Source organism: Mustela putorius, unplaced genomic scaffold (assembly GCF_011764305.1).
Source record: "Mustela putorius furo isolate JIRA1106 unplaced genomic scaffold, ASM1176430v1.1 tig00000107_pilon_pilon_pilon, whole genome shotgun sequence".
NCBI classification, from domain to species: Eukaryota; Metazoa; Chordata; class Mammalia; order Carnivora; family Mustelidae; genus Mustela; species Mustela putorius.
The window spans coordinates 2,670,821-2,681,105 of NW_025421284.1; the positions used below are offsets into that span (position 1 = coordinate 2,670,821).

Genomic DNA, 10,285 nt, shown 5'->3' on the forward strand with positions numbered 1-10,285 from the left:
TCCTACGTCTACCTCTAACTCTTGCTTCTTGTAGGTCTCAAGGTTCTTTTCACTCTTGAAAGTGGCTCTCCATGTCACTCAGACTTTACCCTTGAAGCTGCCTTGCTAAAGTGAAACTTTTTAATACCTCTATTAAAGAACTTAGAATGGCTTATTAATACTCATTCCAAACTCTGGTTAAAAAAAAAAACACCCAAAAACTAAAACCCATAGGCTAATCAAGAGCCCCCATTCTCATAAATAAAGGCAATATAACATCCATCTTCATATACTTTTTAAAAAGACTTTATTTATTTAAGAGAGAAAGAGCAAGTGAGAGAGCGAGCGCGCGCACCGGTGGGGCAGAAGCAGAGGGAGGAGCAGCAGCCGCGGACCTCCCTCCGAGTGCGGAGTGCACCTTGGGGCTCCGTCTCAAAGTCCTGGGATGACGACCTGAGCGGAAAACAGGTGCTTACCTGACCGAGCCACCCTGGGATCCCTACCCTTTTTTATTCTTTAAGATTCTCTTCTTGGGGCACCTGGGTGGCTCCGTTGTTAAGTGTCTGCCTTCAGCTTAGGTCATCATCCCAGGGTCCCGGGACCGAACCCCACATGGAGCTCCCGTGTCTATGAGAAGCCCGTTTCTCCCTCTCCCACTTCCTTTGCTTGTGCTTCTCCCTCTCCCTCTGTCTCTCCCTCTGTCAAATAAATAAATAAAATCTTTAAAAAATAAAAATAAAGATAAAATTCTCTTCTTTGGCAATCATGAAGGGAAAAGATCCCAGTCCTTGTAAGAAGGTGTTCTAAATGTATCTACCCACTGCAGAAGTGTGTGCACAGGAGCAGAGTCCTCTGTACAAACTGTTGCACTTGTATGAACAGTGACTTGAAGGAGAATGTGCATCTCAGCGAGGAGAGACCCATGGCACACTGCTTACTGGATGCATGGTTAATAAACTTCTCAAAAACAATTTTACCGAAGTTCTGCCGCATATTTACATGATGGCCTTACATGTAAGTAGTCCAGGCCATGTGAGTCTCATAACCTGTTTCAGCAAGCAGGAGACAAACATTTTGAACGCACACCTGCAACTCACATGACTGCATGCCTACGAATAAGGGCTCTGGGGTGATGACTTATGTTTGCATTTTATCTTCTCTGAAGTTGACATTCAACTCTCCGTCAATGCTGTCATGTCATCACTGCAGGCCTGGATGGAGATCGGACTCTTCGGAACAGAATTTGCGCTTGCTACTTTTCCTAATCTGGGAGCCCCATCAGCTTTAAACCACTCGGAGATGAATTCTCTTCCTGAGGGTCTTTGGACTTCACTGGCAATGTGGATTCCAACTAAGAGTGCATGTGTATGTCAGTGTGAGGTGCAAATTCTTAGAGAAGATTTTGGAATATTTTTCTGCCATTGGCAGATTTGAGACCTGCAAGTTTCCTCCCCGTCCCTCGCTGGGTTCTGGTTCTGTTTTCATTAATCCTCACGCTGACATCCTGACTGTTTGATCACCCCACTCTAGACAGGTCTCCTGTAAGAGTGTCCATGTTGCTATTTTTTCTTACTAGTACATGAAACCAAGGTACATCTTGCAGAGCAACATGGCTTAGATGTAGTGTAAAGGAATACATGTGCCCCCCTGTTTGCTTTAAATTAGCTCACGAATGGAATGCCATTAAGCACAGATCTGTATCTCAGTAGTTCCCGAAAGTTAAGTGGATCCCACTGCCCGAGAATCTTTGTCGGAAACCCCACTCCCCTCGAATCTCAGTTGTGTATTCTAACTTTTGCTTTGTTTCTCTGTTTTCTATTAAGCCTGGATGGCCTGCGGCGAGTTTATCGGTGATACCTACGGCATTGCAGTCCTGGGTGTAGCAGTCCTGGATGGGGGGTAGAGTCAAGCTGGCTGGTTGGTCGGTGAGATGCGCGGGTGACGGGCTGGGTCATGGGACAGTTCCTGGCGGGTGGACGGATGGAATCAACGGAGACAGAACACATCGGGATAAAGGAGTGTTCTCTCCGCAAGAGATGGGGAGCTAATAAACAAGTTAATGTTCTCTGCGTCTTGTCACTCTGCCCCCCAAAGCAGGGAGATTCACTTTGTGCGGCCCAAACACCTTTTGATCACGGAGAGCAGGACAAGTGAGTCATATCCTGCATCAAGAATCAGCCCTTTGCCTGCTGCCATTTGGGCTTTCAAAGAGAAGGAGGGACCGACACGCCGCTGAAACAGCATTCAGCAGAAACTAGGACATTAGTCCTTTACCCTCCTTCTCCCACTCATGTTCAGAAGGAGCCATCTCCAGCCCCGTTCTAAGGTCTCTCCGCATTGCATAGTTCCAACTCAAGAAACTCGTGCGCTAGCTGGGGGCACCTGGCCACAATGTTAGCACAAGCAGGCACCATAGGACCGGGGTTCCACCGCCCCACCATGCGCAGAGGCCATAGCTGGGACCCAGAAGTGAGAGATGTTGCCCAGACGTGGAAGGCGGAGAAACGAGAAGGGGACAGAGGACAAAGAGCACTTGAAGACCATGTTGGACTTGAAACGACTTCATGGAATTTAAACATTTAAACTTAAAATAACATTTGAAGGAGGATAGCTAGTCGTTGCTATATTCAGACTAAATGTCTGATTTTTAAAAATCATTCTCACATTGGGGCCTACAAAATGGAAATTAAGGTGAGCTGTATAGAGCAGGAGGCGAAGCGGAGAGAGCGCGCCAGCCTATGGAAAGTCCACATAAAACTTAAAATGTTAACATGACTTCTTTCACCTCAGGTGAATTTATAAATGAAACTTTTTTTTTTTTTTAAGGCTACAAATTCATTAGTGTATTCTTGGGAACGACCAATTCAATTCAAAGGATTTTTAATAATTCTGGTAACTCTAATCTGAACCATTATTTCTAATTTCTTAATATGAAACTAGAAATATCGGTGACCTAATAAGTTTTACAGCATTGCACACAACTTTCTTTATGGAGCTTACGCCATTATGTAATATGTTATAAAGCAAGTTGAATGTTGTAAAACTCATTATTTTTTTTTTTCTCTTAGCTAAAGTGCATGATAGCCAAAAATTTAAGTGGAAAGCTATTAAAGTTCCAGAAATCCCAACCTTACATGTTTGGTTTTTTTTCAAATGTTCTATGTTGCTTTTTTTGGTGCTTTGTGTCCCAGGTACCGACACCGGGTCTACTGACAGGGAGTATCTTTAATGCTACGGAGTAAGGCTCCCATGGAATCTTGGCTCTTCTAAATCTTTTTCTGTGTTATTTTTTCCACTTCTGTTAGGACAATTATAAATTGAATGAAACAATCAGAACTGAAAATTATAAAGAATCATTCAAAAGAAAAAGGAACTTGAACAGTAGAAAGAATCATTTCTCGTTGACGAGAGTGTTATGATCACCCTAAGCTTCAAGCCCAAATGAATCCCCTCCTCCTAAAAGACCCCTGTCCATGGGACGGGAAAGAAAAGACTTGCTTACCTGTTAAGGTTTGCTGTTGCTCTAGCAGGGCCCTTGCTGGCAGAGCTCTGTGAATGCGTCTGGATTAGATTTGGCTCCCTATAGTTGAAGACGTGAATTAAACAATGTTATCTTTGGCCCGATGGACCAGGAGCACGACTGGGTGTCTTCGCCATACTCCTGGGTATGTTTCAAACTGGTAAATGAGAAGTAATGGTGAACACAGAGAGTAAAGGTGAAGGGGAAACGTCTCTCTATAAGCAGGAGCGGTCTTCCTCCCGGTCCCTCCCCAGAGGGTCACTTTAAGCCCATTTCTGCTCCAACAAATGGAGTGGAGGGCTTTTCAAACTTGTTAAAACAAAGGATTTTTATTTTTATTTATTTATTTATTTGTTTGCTTTCTTCTTTTCCTTTCTTATAGTTTTTGCTCAGCTTGGTATTATTACTTACTCGGTTTCCATAAATCGGAAGCATGCTTGCAGACTAATCTTTCTTAGTGCAATTTTTGCAGTGTAGAAAAACTCTCAGAATAGGAAAAATTTCTGTTGACGAAATTCCAAGTAGTGAACTAGGAACAACAGCCGGTACTTACATTGAATTTCTGGAAATGTGACCACATGCGGAAGTCAATTTAGAATCTATAGGGATACAGTCTTCAATTCTTTGACTTTAATGACCACGTTGTATTGCCCAAGGATCATATACCTTGTGGCAGAGACTTTTAGCTTCCAATATCCACTTTCCCCTTTGCCCTTAGTAATTTCACACTCTGATGTTCGCTAGGCTCCTGGCTCCCCATCACAAATACTACATTTCCCAGCACACGGTCACAAATAGATGTGGCCATGTGACTAAATTCTGGCCAATGGACTATTCAGAAGTTATGATGCATCTTCTGTTCGTGTCTTGAAGAAGAGCATGTCCTATTCCCCTCCTTCCCCTACTCTCCGTCCACTCTGCTCTTCCTACTGGATGCAAAGGGGATGTAATGGCTGGAATTCAGCAGCCATCTTGAACCCTGAGACGTGTTCATAATGAAGCCATGGAGGACTCAGCAGCCTTAAACTAATGACCTATAACATTCTCAAATACGAAGGAGAACACCCTACTTTCTTTTAGCTACTTTATGTTTTTTTTCTTTTTTTTTCTATTACTTACACTTAAGCTTATCCTAACATGTACAGTGACCAGAGACTAATAACATCATCACTTACCCATCAATCTATTCAGAAAACTTAATGAGAGAAAAAAAAAATGAAAATCTTTAGCAAAATGCCTGGCACAGACTAGGTTCTCCGGACATAGCAGTGAAATAGTTTATTGAATACTTCCAAAAACATGTTAATTCAGTAAAAACAGAATCAAAATCACTATTTAAATAAAAAGAGAATCAGCCTGAAAGACCTTGTCGGGCACAATCTAAATAAGTACCCATTAGTGTTAGTTTAGAATTCCAAAATATGCTGAGTTCATAGGGGTTAGGGTGATTTAGGAAAAGAGAAAAAAAAGAATCAACTGGTCTGTGTGATAGTCTTCCATAGTCACCTAACAGCTCCATTGGACTTACTTGTCCCTGGCCAAGTTCATGTCTTCTTGGTGTTGTAGGTGCAGATCTTCCCCCCGGAGTAAGCATGGAAGGTTGCAACACTCTGGGGCCAAAGATTCTCAACAGCTCATCGTTGTTCCAGAGAAGTCCCTAATTCCAGGTGAGTCAAGGGGGGAAACAAACAAACAAACAAACAAACTTCTGGAAGCAGTCCAGGTATACTAAAAATATTTTAGGCCAAAGGAATATATCTGTAAGTGGAAGCAAACAAGCTCTGTCTTAATCACGGTTGTGACATAGGCATCTTTCGCTGATGACATAACAATTGGGGATATTCCGCTCAGCAAGGAAAAGCAGCCTGCCATGGGGGTTCATCATTCCTTTCACTCGGGAGGCATCAGTTGAGTAGGTACTGTGTGTCTGGACTGTGAGGTGGACTGACGCAGTCAGAAGGAAGTGAGACAGAGAATGCCGTTCCCCCTACGGAGTAAACATTCTATGGGGAGAAAGACAGTAAGAGCAAAACAAAACAAGAAAATACGCCCCAAACACCAATACCATTGTTGGGAAGGAATAGAGATATGTTTTGTGTATTGGCTGTCGATAGTTCTAGTTGTCATTACTTTTTATGTATCTGGGAATTCGTTACCAGAAGTGGTGGAAGCCTGGCTGTGCTTCCTTTGTGGTCAGTATCTTGAATCCACGAAATTCAAAGCTCAGCTGTGGACCTATGTGTCCACGTCCCTGAATACTGATGCACGAAAAGGCAGATGGCTTGTTGAAGTTACGGAAACAGGAAGGCATGGGTGCTCCTACCATATCATCCTCGATGCTTCCACACCATTCTCTTCTCTCCAGACACAACGAGCATGAAATGCTTTTGTTTTCCGAGAATTTGGTTTTCATAATGCTTGTGAGTTCTGGAGTCTGCTTCCCGCCATGCTGTTCTCATCACTGGGGAAGGAGCATTTTTACAACTTGGTCCCTGCTTGCGCCCAGTTAGGGCTTCCTAAGAACAATCATATTCTCAAATCTTAAGATTGCTGAAGGTTCTCCCAGGGCTACCCAAATGAAGAGTTCCCAGAGGTCTTTGTCTCTCCTATAGCAAGAGGACTAGAGCTGAGCAGAACACCAGTGAATTACCTAGAAACTGAGCTGCCATGGCTAGTGGGGTCCTGGTCTGTGGGGTAGATGGAATCACTTCAGGATCCCCAGTGTGTTCTGTGCCGGTTAGGTGTGTTTTTACCAAGGTCACACCTTCATGTGACTGGCGTGCAGCTGAAGATCCAGAAAGCCAAGTCTCCATCCCTACTCCCCCCGGCCCCGGTTCCATAGCACAGCCCCACCCTCGGCCGTGCTTCTGACTTCTGATCCCATGGATTAATTGTCTGAGTCGGAATGAGTAGACGCCGTCCGTTTCCAAATGGCCGCCAATCACACCTCTGAAGGCAGTGTCTGAGGTTCCGGACACTCCCCGTGCTCACAGACCCGTGTGGATTTGTAGTCTGTGATAAACATGGTGCTGCTTAGGTAGTGCTATGTCCTTATAATTCTGATCTGTCCTTCCTCTATGACTAACCAGATTGGACCTTTTCCTATATTTCAGAGCCCTTCCATGATTATTTAAGCTCCTTATCCTTCTGGAGTGAGGGTCTCTGTCTTGGTCCTAGTGAAGTGAAGACGTTGTATGTGAGACCTCAACAAATATGTGTATCTCAGATGTGTTCTCCCGCTCGGTGGCTGCCTTCCCCTCCTCTTCACAACATCCTTTGAGGAACAGAAGTGTGTTTCATTTGCATCAGGGTTCCCAGCTGCAAAATGAAGAGATCAATATGTTCTTGTTTCGAATGCTCTAAATATGACAGCAGTTTATCTTAGAATCCTTATAACATACTTTGGGATATTTTTTAAGAAAAATCCACAAAATAAATGAAGATTTTTCTTAACCAGAATCACACATTTTTTAACTGGGTCCTGCTTTTTTGTTTGTTTGTTTGTTTTTTCTTTTTTTGCCATTGGGTCTCCAAGATCTCTCTGGTCATACCTCTCCTGGCGCCTTACTCAGACGCCCTCTTTCTGTTGTTGGTGCTGAAGTAAGGAAGGCCCTGTGGGCTGTTTTCTATCCTAAAATAATGCGGAACATGTCTAATGTGTGACGTACGGCAAGGCTATTTTATGCGGTAAGTACAGGACTCAGAACTACCCCAGTCCTCCGTACGATACATCTCATTGTTGTTGTTTAAGTTATTTAGTTACCTACATAAATCATAGCATAGACATTATTTGTCTCGAGTAAGTTTTATCATAAACTCTTAAGAGCAGATGCATGGCAAAGGGCGATTTAACATTTGTTTTGACTCTTGCAGACTCTCAGCAGGTTCAAGAATCTGAAAATATTTTTTAGAACTTTTCCGAAGGTAAAAAAAGAAAGCAACTTTTATAGCTCTGCAAAACAGGATTCCTTGCCTACTAGGAAACCTTCTTAAAACCCTCCTGCAGTTTCCATAAAACACTTTATTTAGCTGCTCTTTGCATTTTCAATACAGTTGATCTTCAAGGACATAATTTATTTGCATAAAATACATTTTTCTCTTAAATTGTGTTTTATATATTGTGTTTTATACAATTTTACAAGATGTTCTTGTGTAGATCTTTAACTTCATATATTCTTGTACAAATTTATCATCGCTTTGAATGTGAATAATTTCTAGTTTTTCCATGTCGAGAAAAATCTGGGGGGACGAACCAGGCACGGACGAACCATGTAAGAGATTTGTGTGTGATCCAGTGGGATATGGGCAACATACTTCTATTTCTTCCTAATCGCGGGTCTGAAAGATAGGTGCCTTGTGGTGGCGTTGTGTCCGACGCTAGAGGAACACCATGCAAGGAAAGTGTCCTTCTGTTTTCCTTGAGGCTTTTTGCAGCTCGGAGAGAGAACCTTCCTCTGAGTGCCTGCATTGTTCCAAGCGGAGCTTCAGTGGGGCTTCGGGAATCTCTGCCAGCAGTTCCGACTCGGATCATAGAAACAAGACATTATTGTCGGTGTTCTCTGAGCAACATGATGGGAAGGTTCAAAGGACAAGGCTGATCTTTTGCTTCATAGACTTCTCTAGGTGTGCTTTCTCTGACAAGGCTGCACTATTTCTATTATTGTAAATGCTTTATTAAAGATCAGAGTAACTCCTTATAGTCATTATATAAGAACATTTGTTGCTCAGGGCCCTTAGAAGAACTGCAAGTATGTAACATTCCAGAGATGCAAGAGTTATGCTGGGGAGCTCTTTATTTGAATTGCATGCTTGAGATGCAGGCAGACGCAGCCATGATTGAAGCCACTCAGTGAAACTCCAGTAAATACTTCTTTCAACAGGTTGAAAGTTTCTAGAAGGAGACCTAAGGGTGTATTAGGGAGTTAGGGGGCTGTCCTCCAGCAGAGCGAGGTGACCGTGGGGCTCCAGGCCCGTCCGGGTCCCTCCAGCTGGAATCCGAAGTCACGCTCTCCTTCTATATTTCCACCATCCCTGGAAGGGGAGCCCCTAGCTACACACACACAAGCGTAAATACTATCCAAAGTGCAGGGGAGCCTGGCTGAGGGCCATGACCCTCTTGGAAAAGCATCTGGTAGGAAGACACAACGCCCCCTCCGTGGTCAAGTGAAGACCTGCCCGGCAGTGCCGGGGTAACAGGCAGCAAATGTCCTGCCCGTGTGCTGTGATGGGAGCCTGTGCCTTCCCCGAGCCTGGCAGCCGGTCCCGGAGTAAGGACGGCCCCCCAGGCTAGTCCATTCTGAAGGGTCAGGGTGGAGAGGAGGTCAATGCATGTGGCAACTTTTTCCGTCGGAAGGAGACAGAACAAAAGTGTCTGCGACAAGTCAGAATTTTTTTCACATTTCCACAGGACATGCCTGTGTATCCCTGCATTGTGCCTTGACTTGAAAAAGCTCTTCTCTGAAGGGAAGCCCACGAACACAAAAGGAGCCTCCTCGTGTTCCTGCACAGCCACCTACGCTGCTCCGTACTGACACTTGGGCTCCTAGACACCAGCTTTGGACTGGGGCTCAGGGGCTGGGTTGGAGAGAATGGACAGAGAGGCCGTTTTATTTATACATTTCATGTGACATATAAATATAAAATATCATGGAGATCTATCTATATATATATATATATATATTTATATATTTATAACGTTCCATCAGAGAAAGAAAAATACTGTAGGATTTCACTCGTATGTGGAATTTAAAAAAAATGAACAAAATAAAAAAGAGACAAACACAAACAAAACCAGACTCTTAAATACAGAGAAAAAACTGGTAGTTGCCAGGTTGGGGGCGGGGTGGACAGGGGAAGGAGCGCACTTACCCTGATGCGCGCAGAGAAGCATGGAGGGTCCAACCACTGCATTGTCCACCCGCAGCTAAGATCGTGCTCTATGTTAGTCACACTGGAATAAGTGCAGGTAGGCCTCAACTGCAGGCGTATTGATACGGAATATAGATCATGTTTCAGCATCCTTTCCCAGGCTGCCTCCCCCTCCTGGTCCGCACCCGCAGGTTCTGAGCCGGCCAGCCACTTGGCAAAGGTCAGCTCTCGGCCGCAGCAGCGGGAAGCCCGGCTCTCCCGCCGAGGCCTCCTCCACTCGTGCCTGCGCTCTGCTGAGGGACCACCGCAGCCAGCGCCGACAGCAGGCCCTGTCCTGCAGGGTCACTGGGAGCTGGCCCCTCCTTGGTCCGCTCGGCGCACAGCCCCCCGCCAGCCCCCGGCGGGCCAGGTTCACCGCGCACAAGCACGGAGACCCAGCAGCGCTTTTGTGGGTATCCCCGGAGGAAGGCTCTGGAGAGCTGCGTCCTGGCTGGGGAGCGGCGGTGCCGCGGAGGCTGCGAGCCGGGAATGCGGGCGCCGGCCTGGAGGGGGCGCGCGCGCTCCACGGCCCCCCGGCCCCGCTCCGGTCCCCCGCTCCGGTCCCCGCTCCGGGCCCCCGCTCCGGTCCCCGCTCCGGTCCCCCGCTCCGGTCCCCCGCTCCGGTCCCCGCTCCGGTCCCCCGCTCCGGTCCCCCGCTCCGGTTCCCGCTCCGGTCCCCGCTCCGGCCCCCCGCTCCGGTCCCGCTCCCGCCCCGCGCAGGGCTCCCGCTGCCAGGTGTCTGCAGCCCTGGAGAAGGAGCATCTCCGCGGTGCGCGCTGTGGCAGCGCGAGCCTAGGCCTTCGCGGGGAGAGAGCGCGTCCGGGAGGAGGGGGCGCGCCTCGGGCCTCGTCTAGCATCCCCGCGGGGCAGAGGGTGAGG

The 10,285-nt window shown here is 46.2% G+C and overlaps 1 long non-coding RNA gene across 3 annotated transcripts; it reads right to left on the minus strand.

Moving 5' to 3' along the window:
* Nucleotides 1–269: 269 nt before the first annotated feature.
* LOC101687758 lies at nt 270–9,867 on the minus strand. 3 transcript variants are annotated; one of them, XR_006609328.1, is made up of 5 exons: nt 9,368–9,867; nt 5,028–5,156; nt 3,482–3,559; nt 1,841–1,944; nt 270–432 (listed from the first exon to the last, which is right to left on the minus strand). It is a non-coding gene; the product is annotated as an uncharacterized LOC101687758 (long non-coding RNA). The 3 variants fall into 3 exon arrangements; XR_006609330.1 differs by lacking the exon at nt 9,368–9,867 and adding an exon at nt 3,911–4,061 and having other exon boundaries at nt 5,028–5,376; XR_006609325.1 differs by lacking the exon at nt 9,368–9,867 and having other exon boundaries at nt 5,028–5,376.
* Nucleotides 9,868–10,285: the final 418 nt, after the last annotated feature.